This window comes from Maniola jurtina, chromosome 2, assembly GCF_905333055.1.
Source record: "Maniola jurtina chromosome 2, ilManJurt1.1, whole genome shotgun sequence".
Taxonomy (NCBI): domain Eukaryota; kingdom Metazoa; phylum Arthropoda; class Insecta; order Lepidoptera; family Nymphalidae; genus Maniola; species Maniola jurtina.
Genome location: NC_060030.1, coordinates 13,198,644 through 13,223,959, shown reverse-complemented (window position 1 = coordinate 13,223,959; position 25,316 = coordinate 13,198,644). Strand labels below are relative to the sequence as shown.

General features: G+C 34.6%; 1 protein-coding gene and 1 long non-coding RNA gene across 14 annotated transcripts in view; one reads left to right on the top strand and one right to left on the bottom strand.

The window, feature by feature from the left end:
• LOC123876561 (myocyte-specific enhancer factor 2) overlaps positions 1-25,316 on the top strand; it is an 88,718-nt gene that overhangs the window by 6,356 nt on the left and 57,046 nt on the right. The window lies entirely within an intron of this gene.
• LOC123876667 lies at positions 171-16,038 on the bottom strand. The gene is made up of 3 exons (XR_006798395.1): positions 15,962-16,038; positions 6,145-6,153; positions 171-182 (listed from the first exon to the last, which is right to left on the bottom strand). It is a non-coding gene; the product is annotated as an uncharacterized LOC123876667 (long non-coding RNA).

The window sequence follows — 25,316 nt, the reverse complement described above, 5'->3', positions numbered from 1 at the left end:
GTTAAGAAATAAACAACCATATAACCAGTGACCTGAAGTATCATTTTACTGTACACACCTGAAGTTGTAGCGTGTACAACCTTTGTACAGAAATGCTTAGCATATTGTATTGATTTCTTAAAACTTGTATATCTTGATGTGCAAAATGCTGCGACAAGAATCAGTCTCATTTGAATTTTAAACTAATGCTTACTTCATCACACAAAATTTAATGTCGATTAACAAATATTAGAAGATACTCACACAATACACGCTTCCTATAGATTTGTATGTAATATAGCTATAGATGTTCATCTTATACTTAACAATATGTGAAATATCAATATTTATGTGGGATGGATAATAACCTTGTCACGCCTGGTTGGTCATACATAATTTAAAGTTGTAACAAACAAGAGTTTAGGCGGTATCTTAGTGATATAAGTGATTAAACCAGTTTCCATACTCGTGCAAGGGTTAAAGATAATAAAGGTTTAATTGCGCAGGTTCTTGCAGAATAATGTGACTTAAGAATTTATACAAAATAATAAATAAAACTCGCAGAGAAAACAGGTCTTACGGAGATCGTAAGAAGTTTGATATGCGTGAAGTTCCAAGGAGCTAGACGGTCTTTATAAGGAAAAATTGCGGGGCGAAAGCATTTTACAACCAGATCGGCCAAACCATGTTATAATTAGTGCAGAACAGAATATTGAGTGGAATGGATTAGCGTTTAGTAATTTCATGAACGCAAAAAAGAAAGGAATGAATTTCATATTACATGCTAGCGAAACATGTTGTGCAAAGACAAGATCAAGAGTCGCGGGTTACTTTTTTCCCGTCGCTGCGTGTGAGCCACATCTGTGGAGTTTTTGCTCCTGTGTGTGTACAGACACTTTTTTGCGTCAATGCGAGCCATCGCCTCCGTAGGCACCACGATGTGCGTGTTCAACTGTTTTTCTTTTTTTGCCTTCAACATTATTGTTCAAATTATTGCCAATGCCTGACTGTGTAAATAGTTTTATTTAATCCAAAAACTTTATATCTACAAATATATACCAAGTTAAGTTAATTTTCATTCATGACTGCTAAATAATCTCATTTAAAATTTTGTTATTAGACTTTTATGCAAATTAAGTTACAAGTGTTGCTATCGTAAAAAAACAGAGTTGAAAAAAAAGAGTATGGGAAGCAGGTTATTTTTAATTTAAATGCACATAAATATTACAGACCCACTTTGATTGTAATGATTAAAGTTCAATATTACGATGGAGTTGTAGAACTTGTAGAACAATAATAAAGTGATAATTTGTGACTATACACAAAAAACGCAGGAAAAAGCGTGTTAGTATTCATTACAAATAAGGAAGCGTCGAAATTGGGTGCTATTCGATTCGCGACCTTATCAGTAGCAGTGAAAGGCGTTCATTTGTTTGATAAATGATAAGACTTGTAACGTATATTATTTGAGGCCCTTGTAATAGGAGTCACGAGTTATTGCGTAACATCGGGAGGCTCGAACAATCTCATAGCATTCACGTGGAATACATAAGCATTTTTGCATACTATGTCTGTCTATTTATCGCCTTTTGATTTTGTTTTCCGGTTGTTAGCGCTGTCTAGATTCATTACTAATTTGTCTGCATACAATAAATGAATATTTCAACAAGTCATATTATACTGTAACATGTACTCGTAAATAAATTCAGAAATTATAAAACAAATGAAGTAGACGCACACTCCTTTAATGCTCCTTAGAAGCTAGATTTTAGTATAGAAATTCACAGACTGTATAAAATTTAAAAAAAATTGTTACAATAAATTATATTTTAAAGCTCTGACTAGCATTAACGATTTTAATAATAAGCAGAATAATACTTAAGTATGTAAAAATTTCCTTATTAGAATCTTATAAGTTTTTGTAACTATCAAACACCAAAACTAATCTGAATTAACTATAAGAAAAAACTGTTGGAAAGCATCTAAATAATTTTTCTAAATTAAGTAATTGGCAGGCAGATAATATTACTCATTCAACATTTCTCAAGGATTCCTGAAAAAGTTTTTTTGTACAAGTACTTGTTGTAATAATCGATGAGCTCTCTTTTATTTTTAACCGACTTCCAAAAAAGGAGGAGGTTCTCAATTCGTCGGGATCTTTTTTTTTTTTTTTTTTTTATTTTTTTTTATATTTTTTATGTATGTTCCCCGATTACTCAAAGGCCCCTGGACCGATTTGGAAAATTTTTTTTTTGTTTGAAAGGGTATACTGTGCAGGTGGTCCCATATAAATTTGGTGAAGATCCGATGAATATCTTCGGAGATGGAGAACAGAACTCCTCAATGGATAGGAGCAAATTGCTCGCGATCACTGTAATAGCTTAGTAAACAGTAGGGTTTTAACTGGGCATAGCATATTATAGTACAGTGGGGCCACTAAAAATTGTGAAATAAAAAATTTTCAAAAGAAAAATAAAACCGACTTCAAAAACCAAAAACACTAAAAAGTAGAAAATAATTTTTGTTTAGCTACACATGTAATGTACCTAGGTATGAAGTCGGGCGAGCTTCACTCTTGGATTTCTAATTTTGTTTTAATATGCTCGCTCGACTTCATACCTAGGTACATTACATGTGTAGCTAAACAAAAATTATTTTCTACTTTTTAGTGTTTTTGGTTTTTGAAGTCGGTTTTATTTTTCTTTTGAAAATTTTAATCAGAGCAGGTGCTATGCACTTAATAAGTGTTTTAATTTCAACATTGTATCTTAATCCATATAACTTATATTTGGCATCACAATGAAAGTAATTTTTTATCTGTTTCTCTATACTTAATGAAATGCAATTACTTTGCCTGTTTCACCTGTTTTTGCTGTTTATTTGTAATGATAAGTGATTATAAATTACACTCTTGCGTTGATAGTTTTAGATTAGATAATGGTGCGGTGTGAAAACTATCTTACATATTATCAGATTTACTTGTTTTATCATTAACGATAAAAATTATTATCAAATAGGTAAGCATATTTTACCTCATTTTTAAAACTTAGTTTGATAGGAGGTTCTTGATTATGAAGGTAGTAAGGTAGGTACTAGGTAGGTACCTACTTAAATCATTATGTACTTAATTATTCATAACTTTTTCTTTTCCATTTTTTAATAAAATTACCAGTTTTGGCTCCAAAATTTTTAATTGTTACGCAGTAAGTAAGGAATTAATTATATTTTTCTACTTTGACGCCACAAACTTTCGGTATTTTATTTTTTATCTTTATTTCCAAATAAACTTTTCATTCTTGATACTTTTATTCAGTTTTTGTTAAAACCAAATCAATCATTTTATTTTCTGCACAAATTTCAAACCCCTTTTTTACCCGCTTAGGGGTTGAATTTTTTATAAATTCTTTCTTAGCGATTGTCTACGTCATAATAACTAGGAGTATCTGCATGCCTCAGCCTGATCGATTCAATAGTTTGAACTTTTCCTTTTATATACGAGTATTTATTTTACATAAGATAAGTAAAACGATTTACAGTAGAAAGACAAAAAATATTTTCTTCAACTTTCACTTAATCAAAATTTCTCCAAAGTTGGTTTTCGAAAAGGATTTTGGCGTCGTCACGTCAGGGTGGTGATAGATGCGTGAGCAAATTCAAAATATTCCGCACACAGTGTCTTCACCCATTGTAATAGATACGACGGGTGATGGATGAGCTCTTATCAACATTGATAACCTTCTGTCGTTGTCTCCCCCTCCTTCCTCTTTATCACTTCTTACTCCCCCGCGAAAAGAAATGCGGTTTCTTTTTTATTTACTTAGTACAGTAATCATTGTTGCATTTATTTTCCTTTATTTAGGCTAAGTTATGTATTTATCTCTTTTTATTATACTCGTTAGATTTTAGAATAAGTGTTACATACCTACTTCATTTAGAATTTTGACTCCAGTAAAAACAATTTTTATTTAACATTATTTTCTTTTATTAATCCTTTACAATATTATTACAATATTTTTTAATACCTTTGCTACTTATTTGATCGAAAGTTGCATGCATTGCATAACCTAACTACTTAAATGATAGTATTTTTTTAAAATAAGTATCAAATACTGACGATAAAACTTATGTTATAGGCTTTTGTAGTTACTGTATCATCCCAGGGCAACCTAAAATGGTGCCAAGAATACCGGCTGCATTTCCTGCAAATTTAAGCTTTGCTATTCTTAATTTTGGCAACTAGATCATCTAAGTTACTTTAATTACTTTCGTAATTTGTCTAGACCTAAATTTACTATGGGCAAAATTGAGTTATAGTCTGATGCATGAATATAGGTAAACAAATAACGTTTCTCAGTTAATGTAACACACTTTTTTGTTTTACCCTTATTTTTAGTGATCGGGTGAGTAAAGTAAAGACTGCGTTTAGTATTCATTTATTCATTGATACATCGAGGAAACCGTCAAAACGTTTGCTGCTTTTATACTGTCAAATTTAAAACTTGCCACGTGTCTTTCATTTCTCAGTAGAATCCTATTACTTCATTTGTAGACAAGTTTGTGTTATATCCAGCTGACCTACCCTCTTATAACCTATTTAAGGAAAAAATTTAAGAAGTTCGTAACTTTCTATTAACGAAGTTTAGGTATCTTAGGGTATTTTAGTCACAAATTAGGTTTCGCATCATTGTTATTAGGTCAAAAACCGATAAACTTTGGGGTCCCAAGTTGCACGAGTTGCGACCTCGCACCGGAAATCACGGCGTTGGAATCGACCCCACTGATGGACAGAGGACATCAAACAAGTCGTAGGGATTCAGGTGATGGAGTGTGGAAGTCCCTAAAGATACCCTAGTATGTCCAGCAGTGGAGGTTTATCAGTTGACAATGATGAAGCCCAAAATTTATGCCCAACATTCGATGTTACGTTTACCAAAGTTAATAAATAAGTATTATGCCTAATTATCCAGTTGTAAACAAAATCTAATACCAATAACCATTTGCCTTATCACGTAGTTTTAGTGATTTAGTATTTTTCAAACCCGCATTGTACAGCGAGTAAAACACGGGTCAATGCCCCAACTACGACGCGGCATTGACTTCTAACGTCAGTCAGATGTTTAATTTGTGATACATTGTGAACTTTTGAAGAATACATAATATATTTTTTTCGAGTTTTTTTATGGTATCATTAGTACTATCACCTGCTATTGTTTTTACTAGCGATCTGGTTAAACCCTGTATACAAAATATTGACACTTTGCAAAATTAGCTGTCACAGTATTTATTTTGTACGAAATTTCAACAATTAGCCTCGTGGGCTCGTGTTTGTCACCATACTAACCGCGACAAACATGTCTGTTTCCTCGATTCATTAGTAAACTTGGCTTATCGCACGCTGTTACTAATGGGGACTGCATATCAAATATTGACTGTTTCACTGACGCATTACGTCATCCAGTAGCGAACCACTTACATTCTCGCTAACTATTACAAAGGTGAAGAAGAGAGAATGTCATTCAATGGTAACTTGACCCTGCACTGTGCATGCCTTATATTATAAAGGACCTTGCGTCATTTTGGACCTAATTTTTCAACAGTGATTGGACCCATCCATTGGAGCATACGATTGCTCTTGGGTGAAAATGGTGTTTTAGTATGCCTTTTAAATTAATTAATACTTTAATGGTACCAAAACGGATTTATTCTTAATTAAGTTACATTCATTTATAGGTACATGGCTCTCAACTTTCATTACTGTTGAGAAAGTGATTCCAGAGTTCATACAAAAATGGCCTGTTCCTTTCTGATTTACTATTTTTGACATAGTTACTAGTCTTTGTATCAATACTTTGTTTAATTTTTTCTGAATGCTAATCGATACCCTTTAGACTCTCAGAAATTATTAAGTAGTGGGAATATGTTAGATAACTTAAAATCTCAAGTTTGTATAAAACCATCTGTATGTTAACTTAAGTCAGTTTCTTCTTTTATCGCTTCTCAAACTTGGTCTCAGAAATCAAAAACATCAGATTTTACATGCATGTTTATTATGTTTAACTATTCCCCTTAAGGAAGATTTTTTAGAAATTCAGCCGAGCGAAGCCGAACCGAGGTAGCTTGTATATTATGTAGACTGTCACATCCGGTAGCTACCAATTAATTCACGCGCTAAAACTTCAGTTATAAAGTAAAATATTTTTTTATTACAATGAAACAAATTACTTATATACTTACTTTATAAGATAAAAATTTCTATATCAAAAATTGCCCCACAATTACGGTCTAGGTAATCTACCGGAATGGCGCATTTTTTAGTATTTGAGTAGGTATTTCGACTTTTTGTTCAAGTCTCATAGCGACGAACAATTTAATTAAATTAATATTTTTATTTAAATAAAAACTACTGCATAATTTTGAATAAATTGCCAATTAAATTCAATTGAGTATTTAATATATTATTCTATGTTGATATAGCGGAAATTTTTGAGCGCATTTTATTGTCATTAATTTTATTTAAATAAAAAATAAAATATGGATATAAACTTAGGTACATTATTCTTAAATTGTATGATCATATTTATTAGTAGGTAATTGTATAAGTAAATTTAATAGTAGTAGGGTGCAATCAACATAATAGATAATAGTAAGTTTCTTCTTTTTGAGACAAGTGTGAATTAAATAACACCCCCGACAAGTGAAGGTTAGTAGGTAACTAGAAAAGAGCTGATAACTTTCAAACGGTTGAACCGATTTGCTTGAATTATAGCTAAGTAGGTACACTCTCGATCAAGCTACCTTCCAAACAAAAAAAAACTAAATTAACATCGGTTCATTAGTTTAGGAGCTACGATGCTACAGACAGATACACAGATACACACGTCAAACTTATAACACCCTTCTTTTTGAGTCGGGGGTTAAAAACTTAACGTTTCTTTAACTGTATCATGCAACTGAACGTAAGTCAAAATTGAAAGTATGCTACAATACAAACGCTGAATGAAACGCCTCGGCGGCTTTCGGCGAAGCTCGTACGCCTTCGCCAAGGTCGAGGGGGAGCGAGTGGGCGACCCATTTCGACCCACTTCCAGGAGGATCGATGGGTGCCCCAAAAACCCCTGAAACTTGCCTCAAGCTACAATGTTCGTGCGTTTTCAATGTCAGACCGCCCGCCCGTGCTGAAAATGTTGATTATTGCTTGATTTCGTGACTTTCGATTGTTATTATTAAACAAATTGTTGCAATTCGTCACACGTTACAACGAATGTGTAAATGATATGTTTAATATTTAGGATATATTGTATAAACAGAGGTAATAAAATATTGAGCTTATAATGAATGAATGTGTAAATCATTGTTTAGGTATTTTAGACAGAAGTTATAGTTGTTAAACTTAAATTCATTGTAGGCATAATAAGTATTTACTTATAGTAACTTATTGAAAGGATTTAGCTTTGTTTGTTGAGTTAAGATCCATTATTAAACAACAGAAATAGTATTCAATGAATATTTAAAAACCATGCGCTTGTTATTATAAATATAGGTATATACATATATAGGTATATTATATAGGTATATACACCTTAAACTAAGTACTCAAAATAATTTCATTCTCATTACAATGACTTAAAAGCATAGATATGTGCTTAAAAGTCAATTTAGTACAAAAAAGAACAAAACATTAAATATCATAGGCGACTATCACATTATTAAAAAAAAAAACTGCAACTTAATTGATGTAGGCTGAAAATTAACGCGTTAAACTTAACTAGCAATTGTCGAGACACTTTATATCAGTAGGTACAGCATTTGCTGGAAGGTGGTTTGAAGGAAGCTTTCACCATGTTATAATAGACTTATAAACCATACCTGTAGAACCATAATGCTTTGTAATGGTATTTTGATATTACGACCTATGCGCCCTCTCCCACGTAGGGCTGTGTTTAAATTAATTGGGTACGTCAGACAATTTAAAACTCCTTTTCTATCCGTATTAAGGTAATCGCATATTTAGCAGCATTCGCCGCATGAGCTTCACAGTCTAGTCTGAACGCATTTACTGCTCAAAATTTCGCATATCATCATCTGTATGTTGAATACACCGTTTACTGTAAAGTTAAAGGCTGTTTAACGTCAGAGTAACAACATTCGACAATACGGCATGCTGCAAATGAAAACATTGTTTATGCGGCCCTTAAACAGCATGCCGCATTCTTTACTATGCCGAGGCAACATCGTGCTGTAGAATTGGAATTTTACCGTGCGACAGTCTGCTGATGATTCTTGCTACATGATAATTATTATTATACCATGCGACCCTGTGGCATGCCGTATTGTCGCTATATGTTTCTCTGGCGTTGACTGTGCTTAAATCTGTCAAAATTATATGATTAACGTTAAATGAAAACTACACTAAGCCGTTTTTTTTTTTTAACTTTTATTTAGAAGCTTTTACATGTCGGTATGTCAGCCTCATTGTACCCTATCCACATGAACATGGAATACAATTCCATTTTATCTACACAGCTATAGTGAACTTTGAATGCGTACGGTGCATCTTTTATATGATGTACGATCACCTTATCAAAAATGTAAGCTCTTCAAGTAAATTATACTACTATGTATTTAGTAGTTAAACTCATTTGAAACTTTTTATTCAACTGTCCGATATGATAGGTATATTACTAGAATTTAGATACTTTAATATGCATTCGAGGCACTTTTGTTAGGAAAATAATTAACTTTCTTGACTTTCTTGTTGATTCCTAAGTAAGAACTATTTACTTATGTATAGTTACATAATATTCCTATTTCGATGCTTATAATTTTTGTTTTGAAAATATTAACATCACTGAAGAAATTATGTCTATGGATTAAGACTGAGACAAAGTTGACAATTAGGTAAAACGCATATTTCTGTGTGCTTAAGTCAGTTGAGAAAAAATAGATTCCTTATCTAGAACTATTTTCTGGTGGCTTTGACTATCTAGCATGCTTTTGAGCAACCTTTGAAAGGTACCATTTGAAAAATGTAAATGGTAAACACAAATTGAATATTGATCAAGGCCGAATTTCGCCCGCTCCTACTGTAATCACGTTATCGTGTCATATCGCCCGATTATCGGATATCAACCTTAGCATTAGGTTGTATTGATAACATGACGTCATGCTTAGATAAAAAAAATGACAGTTGAATATCGAAATGAAAATCTTATACCTACCTACCTATTTATGAGGTTTTGGGTACTTACTCATGATCATCGCGTGCCTGCTTCGAAACGAAGATTTCGTCTGATCACTTGCGTCTTTGGCGACCTAAAGCCATAACTAATGCATTTGTCACTCGCGCTTTATCTAATAGTAGCGACCCGCCCCGGCTTCGCACGGGTGTTCCGGGATAAAATATAGCCTATACGGATTCGGAAGAATCCCTCTAAGTAATGGTAAAAGAAATTTTGAAATCGGTCCAGTAGTTTTTGAGCCTATTCAATACAAACATACAAAAATACAAAGGTTTCCTCTTTATAATATTAGTTATAGACTAGCGACCCGCCTCGCACGGGTAGCTTATTACAATTTTCGTAAGGATCTCTAATTAAAAAGATATATAGCCTTGTTATTCAGGAATAATGTAGCTTTCTACTGGTGAAAGAATTTTCAAACTCGGTTCAGTAGTTCCAGAAATTACCCCCTACAAACAAACTTACACACTTTACTTCTTTATAATATTATTATTAGTATAGAAGTATAAATAGTATAGATAAAAAGTTTTGCTGGTCATCGTTATCAACCCATCGCCGGCACATTACTCCCTCAAAACAAGAAGGGGTTTGGGCTATAGATTGACAGACTTCACACAACTTGAAGCATACACACTTCACACGATGTGAGGAAAACCGCATGCTAGCCAATTCTCTATAATGTTATATTATGGAGAATTCAGTAGCATGCAGGTTTCTTCACATTAAAAAAAAAACCTAATTCCACGTGGATGAAGTTGCAAGCACCATCTATTTGCGACAGACATAGCTTCCATCCCGTATACGGATATAGGGTAATTTTAAAACATCGAAGAGTTCCCTCGGGATTTTTAAAAACCTAAATCCACGTAGAAATCCTGGCCAATCCTAATTAAAATCAGTTTGGAAATATAAGTAAATAACTCTACTTTAATCAATGTTTTCCATCTACAGTTCGTAAAATATGAATTTTACGAGGAAATCACATTCCGAAGGTCGAGTTCACACCATGAAAACCTGTTCTGTACCTACCTGGAATATTGTTTAAATTTAACATTTGCTGTTCCGTCTTTTTCATTTTTTTTAAATGGATTTTGGCTTTTGCATAGTTTGCAGTCGGTAATCTTTGCCTAAGTGTAACTGTAGGTGGGTTGGTATTACATGAGCAATTAATGCCATCATCATTCATTCTCCATCATCATCTCAACCTATCACCGGTCTACTACTGAGCACGGGTCTCCTCTAAGAATGAGAAGGACAGGGTGATAGAGCGCACTATCTTTTAAAGCGAGACAGATTCATGTGAGAGATAAACATTTGTCTCGTTTTAACTCTGTCAAAGTCAGAGTGCGTGCGCTCTATGGATCTAAACCTCAGTCAACGATGCTACGACTTATTCCATGTGCAGATTAGCAAACTTCCGCCCCTATATCGTCTATCCATCGTGCTGGAAGACTGAAAAAAGCGAGTATTACAAGGTTACCCATATTATCATTATTTTGATAATGATCAAATAGTAATCATTAGGAATCACTTTATATTACAAAAGCACTTTATAATTATATAAGTTATTTTACAAAGATAATTTTCGATTTCGAAGAATTGTTTTGATCCAAATTTTATAAGATATATTTGCAGTCGATTAGGGGCATTCAATATAGATTTGAAAAATGATTGATAGACGCATATTCGTATAACCGATTACATGCAAAAAAGCGATATTTGAGAAAGACTACGATCAATAACTACTTGATATCGCAATATTCGTGATCCCGTCGATAACTAACTAGTGATATTAACTAAGTATATGGCGTTTTTCACGACGTTATTAACAATATTGACTGAATTAAGATCGAGACAGTTTGACCTACTGAGTAGTTTGACCTAATTCCATCTTCCCTTTTTTACAACCGCACCACACGTCACCGAAACCTATTGCACCCTCGCCACCTAGCTGCCTGGTATACTTCGACCAAAAAAATATTTGAGGTGGGCTAAAATTTTAACAATAGGCTTGGCAATAAAAACCCCTGAGGGCGTAAAATGGGGGTTAAAAGTTTTTATCAAAATCCGTCATTTTTCAAATTATATCCATGAAAATTGGGTTTCACTTAAAAATGAATGGAATTCGTATTTCAGGACTTTCAGGAATTCGACCCCCTCACCGATTTTATTATTATCAAAAGTTCCATCCGGGTGGGTCTGCTAGTTTTAGTACAATTTATCTTTGCAATCAAAGATATTAATCAGGCTTTAATCACGTCACAAGGTATCGGGTTAACACGACACTAGATTCGAGCGATTCAAGGTCCAAAGTCGTGAGCTCATGTAGCCTAGCCGCAAGGGTAACCAACTTGGTCCTGTCTAAAGGCTGTTTTACGCCGGAGCAACAACATGCGACAGCGCGGCATCCCGCATGCTACCTATTGAATTTAAACATCATACGGTAGTCTTTTTTTACCCCCAATCCAAAAACAGGGGTGTTATAAGTTTGACGTGCGTATTAGTGTATCTGTCTGTAGCATCGTAGCTCCTAAACTAATGAATCGATTTTAATTTAGTTTTTTTTTTGTTTGAAAGGTGGCTTGATCGAGAGTGTTCTTAGCTATAATCCAAGAAAATTGTTTCAGCCGTTTGAAAATTATCAGCTCTTTTCTAGTTACTGTAACCTTCACTTGTCGGGGGTGTTATAATTTTTTTATTTACACTTGTACGTCTAGACAACCATGATGCTGAAGAATTTAAATATTACGCTATGACAGTCTGCCGCTGCTTCTTGCTACATTTTAAATTATTCAAGCATGCTGCCCTGTGGCATGTCGCACTTTGTTGCTTTGTCGTAAAACAGCCTTCAATAGAACAACCTTACCTATGATAAACTTTAAATACCAGTTGCTAAATCATTTTTTTATAATTAAGTAGATAAATGTTTAGAAACTTTTTGTCTATCACTAAATCAAATGTGTGATTTTTCGTATTCAATTGACAAGTTATTGCATTTTATGTCTCATTATATCAAAATATTTATATACGTCTACGTGTCTGGTACCTGGTTTCTAAGCAAAGCCAGAGTTAACTATGTCGTATGGAGTTGTCAAATTGCAATGTCAGGCCGTCCATATAAAATGGCTGATTTATTTCAAGGCCGATGTTACGTATTAGCTTGAAAACTTACACTCAGGGTACAGTGTAAATACATACAGTAAGACGACGCGACGCCCTTCATGTTTGTAGACGATTCTGTTTTATGATGTCGTAGGTGCTACGACCGTATATTTCTAGGCTATGCTCAAAACCTATAGGCTCTAAACACTAGTGTAACTTTTCAAGTTACCTTGGGTCTAGCTAATATTATGACATGGGAGATGAGGTAATAAAATAGAGCCTAGGTAAATTGCAGATTGAGTATAAAAATCGGTCAAATGCACGTCGGATTCGCACATGAAGAATTTCGTGCCATCGTACAAGATATAACACTTTTTTTTTAATTTTTCATGGCGCCTATTTCGAAATTTTTATTACTTGTTGTTATAGCGGTAATAGAAATACCCATACTGTGAAAATTTTAATTCTCTACCTGTCACGGTTCAGGAGATACAGCCCGTTGCTGGCAGCGGGCTATATGACGGATGGATAGACGGACGGACAGACAGACAGACGAATGGACGGACAGACGGATGGACGGACGGACGGATGGACAACGGAGTCTTAGTCACTCTTCGGGTACGGAATACTACATATCACAGGCCGTCCATTCTATAGTTTCAAATTTATTCATATAATTTTAACTCGTGTACCACAGTGTGGCACAGAAGAACTCAATCGCTTAGTCTGATAAGTAAATGTCAAGATAACCGAGGACTTCCTCGTTTTGTAGCGTAAAGCGTTGCGAAACCGGCGCGCGCGCATTGTCTGCTAGCTTCCTCGCGTTTTAACCTTCAGTGACGTCTTTGGTGATGTTTTTTTAGGGTTCTGCATCCGAAGGAAGCCAACGGGACCCTATAACTAAGACCGCTGTCCGTCCGTCCATTTATCTGTCAGCGGGCTGTATCTCGTAAACCATAATAATAGGTAGAGACCTGAAATTGTTCAGAATGTGTATTTCTATTGACGCTATAACAACAAATACAAAAAATTCTAAATTACCACCATGAAAAAAATGTGTTAAGTATTTTTTGTACGATGGTACCTACGGAATCCTTCGTGTGCGAGTCTGACGCACATTTGACCGTTTTTTTTTTTAATTTGATGAAAGGTTAACCCTTGACTTTGATTTTACCTGATGGTAATTGCCAATGAATTTATTCAAAATCAAATTCGTTCATTTCTAAATGTCATTGCTAGGAAAAAAGTTAGTAAAACATATAATTATATTTCAACGTTTTATATAAGCTCGGGTCATGTAAGTAGTTAGGTACCTACTTCATACTTTACAAAGCTGAAAGTAATTAATATCAGCTGCTACTTTGTGGAACCAATTAAGTAATAAATGTAACACACAATGTACCTTAAAGTACATACGAGTATATGTAAATTATGATGTATTCCTGTTTATTATTCACTGTGAATATTATTGCAATTAGGTATACATATTAAGTATCTTTTTTTTAAAGATTTTAAGTATTAATAATACTATAACTAATTTCAGAGTTGTTCAAAAACACGGCAAATATGCAGCAAAGTGGAACTAAAATACATAACCATAAATTATATTTTTTGTGTGCTTTAAAATTGAGCTTGATACAAAATATTAGGGCCTTAGATAAGTATTATTACATTCTTGGCTTACTGTGATTCTTCTATACCAGATTGAAATTCTCGTCTTTTCAATTTTTATTATAATTTTAATTTTAAATGTCTCTGTATAGATGAGCCTGGCGTAGTGGGGAACGATGGTCTCATTAGTGGGAGATCCTTGGTATGATTTCGTTGGGGTAGTTTGAAAATTTATATTTTGTCGGTTTGGTTCAAGAGCCTCGATAGCTCAACGGTTGAGGAGCGGACTGAATTCCGAAAGGTCGGTGATTCAAACTGCCAAACCCACCCGTTGCACTATTGTCGTAACCACGCCTCGCACAAGCTTTACGCTTAATTGGAGGGGAAAGGGGGGTATTAGTCATGATTTACTAATCTATTCTAGCTAATATTCTTTATTGTCTGGTCTGTTGGAAGGCTAAAGCTAGTTAACACCCTAGGCTTGCCGCCAAGCGATTTAGCGTTCCAGCACGATTTCCCGAAGAAAACGATTAGAGGAATGGAGGGGAAAGGGGGGTATTAGTCATGATTAGTATGGCTAATATTCTTTATAGTCTGGTCTGTTAGAAGGCTAAAGCTAGTTAACAATAACACTCTAGGCTTGCCGCCAAGCGATTTAGCGTTCCAGCACGACTTCCCGAAGAAAACGATTAGAGGAATGGGGTTTAATATAACTGCCATTCTCTTAGGTTAACCGGCTATCATCAAACAAGTTACGTAGATACTTAATCAAAGGGACCACTTGCGCCAAGGTGCCGCTGGATCCCTGTGGCGTTTGGAAGCCCCTACACGAGACCTTTGTCAAGCAGTGGAAGTCTTTTGGTTGACAAAGAAGAGAAAAAGAAGATAACTGAAAAAGTAAGGCATTATGATATCGTTCGTGCCCTTTATAGGTAGATAGTATGAATAATATATTATTTTAATAACGTACGAATGAAATGTTAAAAATAGCCCGCTCCAGATCTAAAATTGTCAACAATTGTCAGCACGAGAGATGCTTTGTCCCAATTAACAAAAATGATTAAGATTATTAACATTAATCTGCAGGACGGTCGGCGCCGGCGCGTTAAGTGCTTCACTTTTATGCCATATTCTGCATTCTGAACGCTTTTTGCGGACATGCTCGTTACTTTTATTTTAAAAGCTTTCGTTTTTATCATTTTCACCGAATTCCTTCGTACAAGGTAGTGGTTTCTTAGAGCGGTATGAACGCAATGCAAACACGCTGCATACACCCGGCGTTAGATTTTTGCAAATGTCCTCGTCACTTTTATCAAACTAGGGGTTCACTACCCACAACGATGCAGAGATTTTTAACCCCCGACCCAAAAATAGAGGTGTTATAAGTTTGACGTGTGTATCTGTGTATCTGCGTATCTGTGTATCTGTCTGTGGCATCGTAGTCCCTAAACTAATGAACCGATTTTAATTCAGTTTTTTGTTTGAAAGGTGGCTTGATCGTGAGTGTTCTTAGCTATAATCTAAGAAAATCGGTTCAGCCGTTTGAAAGTTATCAGTTCTTTTCTTGTTACTGTAACCTTAACTCGTCCGGGGTGTTATAATTTTTTAATTTACACTTGTTTAAATAAATTATTTAACCTGTGATTTCTTGCCATCCCACGTCTTATGTCTATACGTATTCTCTACGTTTATATCAAGGTTAGTGGCGCTATTTTTCCTGTAGGAGGTTTTAGTTGCTGTCTGTAAGCCGTCTATAAAAATAAAGTAAGCCTGCAATGCTGAGTCGCTAGGGTCCTATATCCTTGACACTAATTTACTCAAACATAAAACTTTAATTAACCACACTTAGTTGATAGAGTACATCTATCATTCAGTAAGGTTATCAGCTGAAAAACATAGCTTGTTTCAGTGAAAGTTACTTTAGTAAGTGTTTTTGTAGGTAGGTACAAGTAATTATTATTACTTCGTCCGTGTGGATTTAGGTCTTTAAATCCCCATTGAAACCTTTTGATTATTTCGTGGCGTGTAACGTTAAGGGCCCGCTTACACTAAAATCAAAAAATGTAAGATTTCAAGCTCCAAATTAACCATCATAGGAAAGACTTCCACATAACATATTCAATAATGTGAAAGTTTTTCCTATAATGGTAAATTTAGCTCTTGAAAGTTTAAATCTTTTGATTTTTGTGTAAGCGCGCCCTTAACTGACCAACAGACATACTTTTGCCTCTATATTATTATTAGGATATGGACACCTAAGTACACAATACCTAGGCTGGTTGTGGTTATTCATTTGGTTCGTCCATCGATGGTTCGTCCATATAATAACCTCGTAAGTTATCAACGCGTAGTCGGAAGTCGGAACGCCATAGCCCAGCCTGATGGAGTTCTGACTAACTATAGCCATTGCATTAAAAAAACTCATTTTTTTTTCGGTGATGTAACCACAGATTCACGTTTTTTTGGATTTATTTCTTTACTTTTGCTATAAGACCTACCTACCTGCCAAATTTCATGATTTTAGGTCAACGGTAAGTACTTACCCTTTAGGTTTTCTTGACAGTCACGACTTGGATTTCTGTGGACACGACAGACGGACAAACAGACAACAAAGTGAACCTATAAGGGTTCCGTTTTTCCTTTTGAGGTACCGAACCCTAAAAATTAAAAATGCGCGATTATCTTTTGCAATAAATTTTATTTACCTTTAACCATTGTGATTTGGACAGCAAAATGTTTACATGATTGGTTGCAGAACCAGTAAAGCGAAGGTTAATCAATAATAATCATTTATATAACCGTGAAAGTGAAATCTGCTCGGGATAAAACAGAAACCTGAGATATTTTGTAATGACTTAAGTACTTATTTGGGGGTTATTATAAAAACTACTGGTATAATTTCTCGTATACTGGTATTACGTTCTCTTACAATTTTAGCGACATTGGGAATTTTTTAGCAATTAAAGCTTAAAATATTTTAAGATTAACACAGAAATAATGGTTATGTAACTTGAATTGATATAAATACGTATTGATAAGAATTTTAATCACCTTCAAAATTGCTATTTAGTTATTGTTGATTGAATTCTTGTCACTGCCTACCTCTCGAAAGCTCCGTAAAAAGTATATTAGCCAAGCAAAACACATCATCAAATAATTTTACTGACACTGTCAAATCCACTAGCTGGTCGATTACGGAAAAGCTGCATCAATCATTATTACAATCTCAATTATTGGGACTGGTTGAATTTATGGTTAGGATACATTGTAGCCAACAGTGAGAAAGTGTTAGCCAATCAGAGGTGATTGTGATCGTCATACTATAGCTGTCAAACTGCCACGGTAGGCCACCTGCATATTCTGCAGATTACGCCCGTAATCTGCAGAATACGTAAAACTACAGACAGTTGTTGCAACCCTTTGCTCGCATAAGGACTGTATCACAGAAGACGGATTCTTAAAACGACAGATTCTCAAAAGGACGGTAATGGTACCAAATTCAATAAATGAAACGATTCTTAACTTATCAGAAAATTATTTAAATAAATTAATCTAAAAGTGGCCTAAAAGGATCAAAGCCTAGACGTTTTGTTGACGAAGTCTCCTAACTGTCGTGAACTGTGCTTCGACGTCTCTGGCAGGCGTCAAATGTTACCTACATTTGACGCTAGCTAGGCTATGAAACGACTAGGTTTCTTTGATTTCACGTCACTCATAGCCTAATATTTGACAGATCGTCGATTCAGGTTCAAACCGAAAGTTTCCTCACAGTTCACTCTAGTTGTAGTCATTAGGTAGCCTAATGCAAAACTTGGCCAAACCGTAGATCGGTACACTAAGAGCAAGGCTACCGCAAGGCTGCTAAATGACGGCCCGCACCCGTTGGACGCTATAACTAATGGCCTTTCTAATGTCATTAGAGCATTTGGCATGTGCATGCTACTAGTGCCCTCAGCCTAAAGAGATGCATACAATCGGTCGACGGAGACGTTCTCCCGGGCGCAGTGGCTTTTTAGTGGGAGGTCCCGGGTTCGATTCTCGGCAGGGGTTTGGAATTTTATAATTTCTAAGTCTTTGGTCTGGTCTGGTGGGAGGCTTCGGCCGTGGCTAGTTACCAAGCCGTGCTGTCAAGCGATTTAGCGTTTCGGTATGATGCCATGTAGGAGCAAAAGGAGTATGTATAGATTTAACAAAAACTAGGTATACTCCTTCTAAGTTAGCCCGCTTCCATCTTAATTGCATCATCATCATCATCATTTACCACCTGTCAGTCAGGCAGTCAAGGGCTAACTTGTACTTATTTGTATATAAAAAAAAGACAGCAATCCAGCTGGGTCACAGGTGCGAGAGGAGTCATCGTTTTTGCTTACAAAGTTACAACTTGATCTCCAGTCATACTTACTAATTTTGACAGCTTCATGAAACACTATTTTTTTTGAATAACCTAAATAACCACAGACATGGATTTTTAATATCGCTGGAAATAACTCTTCTATGTGTATACTAATTTAGTTCAACGAAATCGATATCGAATTTCGTTTCCGTAAACAATTCGTAAACTATAAAATCTCGTGCTAGATATTATGAGAGAGCCAGTCGACGCATGCTGAAGCACAGCTTCCCTGAAAAATCGATAGTCCAACTTTTATACTCGTAACGTTTTATTACCCACAATATTAATTTCTAAGAAACAATACACTCCACCGCATATTATCTCACACTGCTTATATTCCTTATCTTTTGTTTTTGCATATTACTGCATATAAATGGCGCATTAATTATAATTAAATAAAATATTTATTATACTGCCGTTTTGATGTATCTGCAAGTCTTCACACTATGAAATAATAAAATATGCGAGAGCATAGCTCAGTCTTTTGTAAATTATGCAGATGAAGTTGTTTACCTAATATACCGGTAACTTAATAATACGTATAGTACTAAATTTACACTCTATACTTATAATTACAAACTAAAGAAGTTAAAAAATAGGCTTTTGAAAAAAAATATAAGTAGAAAAAATCCTTTTAATACATTTGGTAAGAATAAGAAACTAAGAAGAGATAATCGAGAAACAAATTGTTTTTATGTTCGATACGAATGTCACAGCTGCCCAGAAACCGAGTCGAATTCGTTCATGCGTAATATCTGAATGGATAAAAGTTACTTTCACTGTCTTCTGATGCCTAAAAGTGAATGTGAGATGTAGTAAATTCTTTAAATACTTAGTGGATACTCTAAAGCATTAATTAAAACGTGAACTATTTAGTTTAAAAAAAATATGTTAGGGAAGCGGTCCTTGCCTGAAGTTCGGTAAAACACTAAAAAGTAGAACTTAAAAACAGTGTCTGTGGGTATTGTTAAGAGTTTTTACTTATGGCGAATGTTCTTCTACAATTTCCATTGTACTTAGGCGTGTTTTTAAGTAAAGTATAAGTGTTGAAGTTGTAAAGATTCCGCGAACACTATAGATGGCCTTTAGACTATGTTTCTTGTGGAAAAATTGCTTTTCGAGCGTAGTCTCGAATTGCGGAAACGGTGTGAAGTATTTTTTATACACGATGTCGTAACTTCACGGTCAATGTCGACAGGTCGACCTTGCGGCGCGGCCGAGCACGTCGCGCGCGCTGTCGTCCGAATGGTTATGTAAGCCATCGATTAATTTACTAATGTACCTACTAATGTTGTAGTATAATTATTGTTTTTTGCGACCATAATCTTGAGATTAATATAATCGATATTAAACAGCAACGTAAAGTAACGTATTTCCGATCATTACCTGGTTAATGTGGTTAATGCTGTACACAATTTCTAAACTAAATTGCCACGTCTTAATCTATGTTATCCTCTTTCAAAAGGACAATTATTACAAAAGGGATAGCAGATATCGATTTATCTACTAATTTGATAATCAATTTAATCGTAATCTATCGATAACTTAGCAACATTGTTGTTTGTTACTAAAGTCCATTCAATTTTTACAAAACAAATTTCGCAAACCTTGCTAAGTAACTTATCGACAGATAGGATTGATTTTATTAATTTTGGCCGTTACGATTTAATTTTCAGTTTAGAACTTGGAATTATCCACTATCACACTAATATTATAAAGGCGAAAGTTTACTCTTTCACGCAATAACTACTGGACGAATTTGGCTGAAATTAAGGATGAAAATAGATTATAGCCTGGATTAACACAGGCTACAGGTCCCACGGGATTTTAAAAACCTATATCCACCCGAACGAAGTCACGGGCATTAGCTAGTGCACCATAATTTAATGATAAGGTACTAACTACTATACCGTTAAAATTGCAGAACGGCTTATTTAGGGTATATTTACAGCTGTGTCAAAAGAAAGTAGTAGGTGGGCCCCGATTTTAAAAATTTCGGACTTTAACCGATTAAGCTAGATAATCTGCGGAATAACTGGGTGATCTCATTTATTACTGGTTTCGGTAGTTTAGTGGTAACATATCCCTACTTTAAATGTTGTAATAAGTACTATATTGTTTTTGGGGACCTCTTAAACGCGCTGTTAGTACTTGGTACTGTTCTAATCTAATTAATTATCTAATGATTTTACGACAAGTTGCCTATTATATCAATGCAAAGAACCGGTTAATTTTTAAGTTAACCGGTTCTTTGCATTGATTGATACTTGCGACTTTTGGAACCTTTTTAATTGAAAACTATGTGCTATGAATATGTAATAATAACCTTTAATGGTTCTGTTGTTTTATTTTTTGTTGTTTCTGGTATTTTACTTTTTGTAAACTTAGTAATTTTTTTTTCAAAATAGGTATGAATGAGATTTGTAAAATAAATGAGAGGCTTGGCACTTTATTAATGTGAGGGAGTAAATAAAGTCTTACTAATTAATTTTACCTAGTCGTATAATAAAGTTTTCCTTTTCATTTTTATAACTGATTTATTGTATTTCATACTTAAAAGACTTGAACATTCAATTGATGCGCAAGAAATATTCTAATTTAACCTATTATTTAATCACATTCAATATTTTCAATGAAGCTTCGAAACTCCGGAGCTCCGGAGTTGGAACGCTGAGCATCAAACCCCGCCTCCGGAGCTGAGATATAGTCCGATTTTCAAGCCCTATACCACAGTCTGTGCGTAAACACAGATAACCTCAACGATATTCTATGAATGTCAATCGCGAGTCTAACTGCAGAGCAAGTCAACGACACTTACATTACATGAGCAACATTAGTATTATCAAGTAAGCGTCACTGCCGGCGTCCGCGTATTTTTAGCCTAGGCCGCACTAAAAATAGCTTACTGTACAACGGTTATTACTGAATTAATATTTCTAAAAATGGATCGTCTACGCGCTGGTGATAACGCGCGGGCCGAGACCGATAGTGGTGTGACGTTTCGAAGCGCCATATTTGTTTTTGTTGATTGTTGACTGCTGTTTTTAACCCCCGACCCAAAAAGAGAGCTGTTATAAGTTTCACGTGTGTATATGTGTATCTGTCTGTAGCATTGTAGCTCCTAAACTAATGAACCAATTTTAATTTAGTTTTTTTTTGTTTGAAAGGTGGCTTGATCGAGTGTTCTTAGCTATAATCCAAGAAAATCGGTTCAGCCGTTTGAAAGTTATCAGCTCTTTTCTAGTTACTGTAACCTTCAATTGTCGGGGATGTTATAAATTTTTAATCTGCACTTGTAAGCTAACCAACATTGATGAAGTGGTTGATTATATTTTACACTACTAAAATCCAAAAAAATAAGACAAGAAGAGGATTCGGTATATTATAGCCTATTTTTTTAACAATGATAAAGGCATACGATTACAATATAAATTCATTATGTATTACTAAATTTGTTGTCTAGGATATTTTTAGTAAGTAGTAGGTACTAGGTAGGTAGGTATGTTACTTTTTATGTCTTTTTTGCTATTGCCAACAATAACCAATAATAATCAATAAATTATAGATTGTGGAATAGGTATAAATACTCGTTGTTATTAAAGTAAGTTACTATTATTTTATAATAATGTCATAACGTTATCATAAACTAATGAGTATTGTGCGCGATAATAATACCTTTAAGGAGCTATTACGATTCATAGTCTGTTAGATTAGTGGGAAAATAAACATCCTTACGTAATAGTTTTTGTCAATTAAGTTGCTATACCTAATTAGTTGAAAAAAAACCGGCTAAGTGCGAGTTAGACTCGAGCACTGAGGGTCCCGTAGGTACTACAGTCGTATTTTTTCGACATTTTGCATGATAAATCATAAACTATTATGCATAAAAATAAATGAAAATCTGTTTTAGAATTTACAGGTAAAGCCCTTTCATAATATGATATCCTATTTGGTATATTAATCTTACTTTGACTGTTGAAAATACTAATTAATTATTTGTTCATGCACACATTTTAATTTTTTTTAATGTGGCCACAAATTCATGGTTTTCGGATTTTTTTCCCTTGCGTGTGCTATAAGACCTACCTACCTGCCAAATTTCATGATCCTAGGTCAATGGGAAGTACTCTGTAGGGGTCTTGACAGACACGACAGACAGACGTACAAACAGACAGACAACGAAGTGATCCTATAAGGGTTATTTTCTTCTTTTTGAGGTACGCGACCCTAAAAATTAAACTGTTGGACAACAAGAAAAATTACAAAATGAACTCCTTAGGAAAACATAGCTAGCAACTTAGAGATTGTAGGTAGGTATAGATGGCCTGTTAGTGCACTATTGAAGACCTAATTACATTCTGCACACTCTCTTCCGCGTTTTCATGTTTCCTTTTAAAAAGCACTTTTCATTCTGGCGACGTAGGAATTTTATTTCCTATTTAATTCAATTGATTTTCCTTTGTTCCAGGTATGGTTGATTTGTTTTCATCTACTTTGCATCAAAGTACCTACTCACTTTATCGAAATCATCTCCAGGTACCCTTTCTAACATTTTTACTTTGTGTAGATTTAGTAATAAGATTTTCGCTACTGTTTTAAAAGAGCTTGAATCCAGAGCCACAAAGGCAATTAAAAAAAATCTTAATCTGCGCAGTACTTATTTGATTTTAATTTGTAAATAAACGAGAAACTAAGCTGTTATAGTCATAGTTCTTTGCTGGTCCCGATGGAGACTTATCCATACTAATATTATAAATGCGAAAGTGTGTCTGTCTGTATGCTACCTTTTCATGGCCCAACAGTTAAACCTATTCTGACGAAAGGTACAGGGTTAGCTTATATCTCGGGGACGGACATAGGCTACTTTTATCCCGGAAAATCAAAGAGTTCCCATGGGATTCCTAAAAACCCATCCACTTAACCGATTTTTTATGAAATTTGGTACCGAGGTAGCTTGCGACCCTGTAATTGACATAGGCATTATAGCCCGGAAAATCAAACAGTTCCCACGGGATCTTTAAAAACCTAAATCCACGCGGACGAAGTCACGGACATCCTCTAGTTGAAGAATAAATTAAACTATTGTTCTTTTTGAAACTCACACCAAGAGTGTAAAATGTAATGGCCTACATTTTACAACGTAAAATGGCTGTCATGTGCGAATTTATTACAATTGTAAGTTCTTTTTTTTAAATAAATGTGGTCTATGATAATAAAGCGCCACTGAAACTGTGTTGGCGCCAAATGCCAGTTCCTTGCGGGTTACGTGGGCGTAGTTATCTGTGGATTTAAATTATTTATCTTTATTTATGTTAGTACAATAGTAATAATTAGCAAAAAAAATATGCAGAAGGTAAGTAATAAAATATGAGGCCAATATTAAACTTGTTTTTTAATACAGTTGCTCAAAAAGTGGCGTATTGCAGGGACGTATAGCGTTCGGGATGTGGGCTATTACATACTCGTGCTTTTTCTTTACCTTTCCCGCACTCGTGCTTTTTCTTTCCCAACTGTCAAAATATTAAAAAGAAAAACCAACCATGAAGTTTTTACTAAAAAAATTCATAGAAGGTTTTATGATTCATGCAAATACGTATTTCTAATAAGAAGCTACTAATTTGTTTCAATATCAGATTTAATGATTTGATTGAATGAGTTTGGTTAGGTTTCATTTCATTTCATCTCATTAAATTTAATTTTCATTTCATATCAATAAAAAACTTCTACTGAAGACTTGGCTGTATGGGCATAGTTCCTTTTGCCTACCAGAATGGGTGAAGAAAAAAAAACTCTGCTTATACCTATTCTACGGTTGGCGCGATTTTTCAGAAATTTTCTTTGCGAGTTTAGTTGTTGGTTGCCTAAAATGAGTAATTTCGACCCTAGTTTTTTATATCTATTAACAATAAAGTTGTTTTAAATTAAATTAAATTAAGTTAGTTGAGTTTATTGTGTTTTTATTATTTTATTAAATTGCTTCATTTTTTCGCAACTGTATTAAAAATAGTCGTTCAGTACACGTGCGGAACCGTCATTGCAACTCGTTCCGACTGTCAACCCTCGCCTTCAGCTACGCCTCGGCTCGGGTAGACATTTGTCGGAACTCTTTGCAATGACAGCCTTTCCGCACTTGTAATGAAATATACTATTTTGTTTTGGAACACATGTACGAACTAGTACTTAGTAGGTAAATTATTCAGCAACGAATTAAATAAGACATAATAATTTGGTGTCATTAATAAATGGCACGTTCTTTATTTAAAATATTAAATAATAATATGGTCTACTCAGGGTCTACTAGAGTTATGACAGGGTGAACTAGTTATGATCTGTATTTATTGGCGCCAAAACTTACGTTGCGTGGGCGTAGTTTACTCTGTGGCTGTGCTTACGTCACACGATCGTAGTTTTGGAACAATGCCCTTATGTGTAGCAACTGTTAAACCGAATCAAACGCCTCATTCAGTTGCAAGGTTAGGAAAGGTTACGTCTCAATTACCAACACTAGTTGTGCGGTCTAGTGGTCTAAGTATGAATTTTAATCTTATCACTATAAATTACGTATAAATGCGAAAGATCTGATGTTTATTATCTACACTTACTATCCTCGTTATTATAACTCCAAAACCTAAATAATGTTTGTTTGTTAGTCTGTTGTAACGAAACAACGGATCGACGTGATTTTTTGCATGGATTTACTTAAAAATTACTTGAAGTGGTAGAGTAATGAAAAGTGGATTTAGGCCAATTTCTATCCCGGAAAATCGGTGTTTCCACGTGATTTTAAAGAACCTTAATCCACACGGAGGATGTCGTGGACATGTTAGAAATAATTATACTATATCAGGGATAAACAAGAAAAATCACTTTTTCTATTCTCTTCAACAAAGCTTTTACTTTAAGCCAAATTTTGTTTTTAAATCTTTTTCCTTTTTAAAAAAAAATAATTATGTCCAAGTTTTAATAATATACTTATTTTAAGATTACAATCC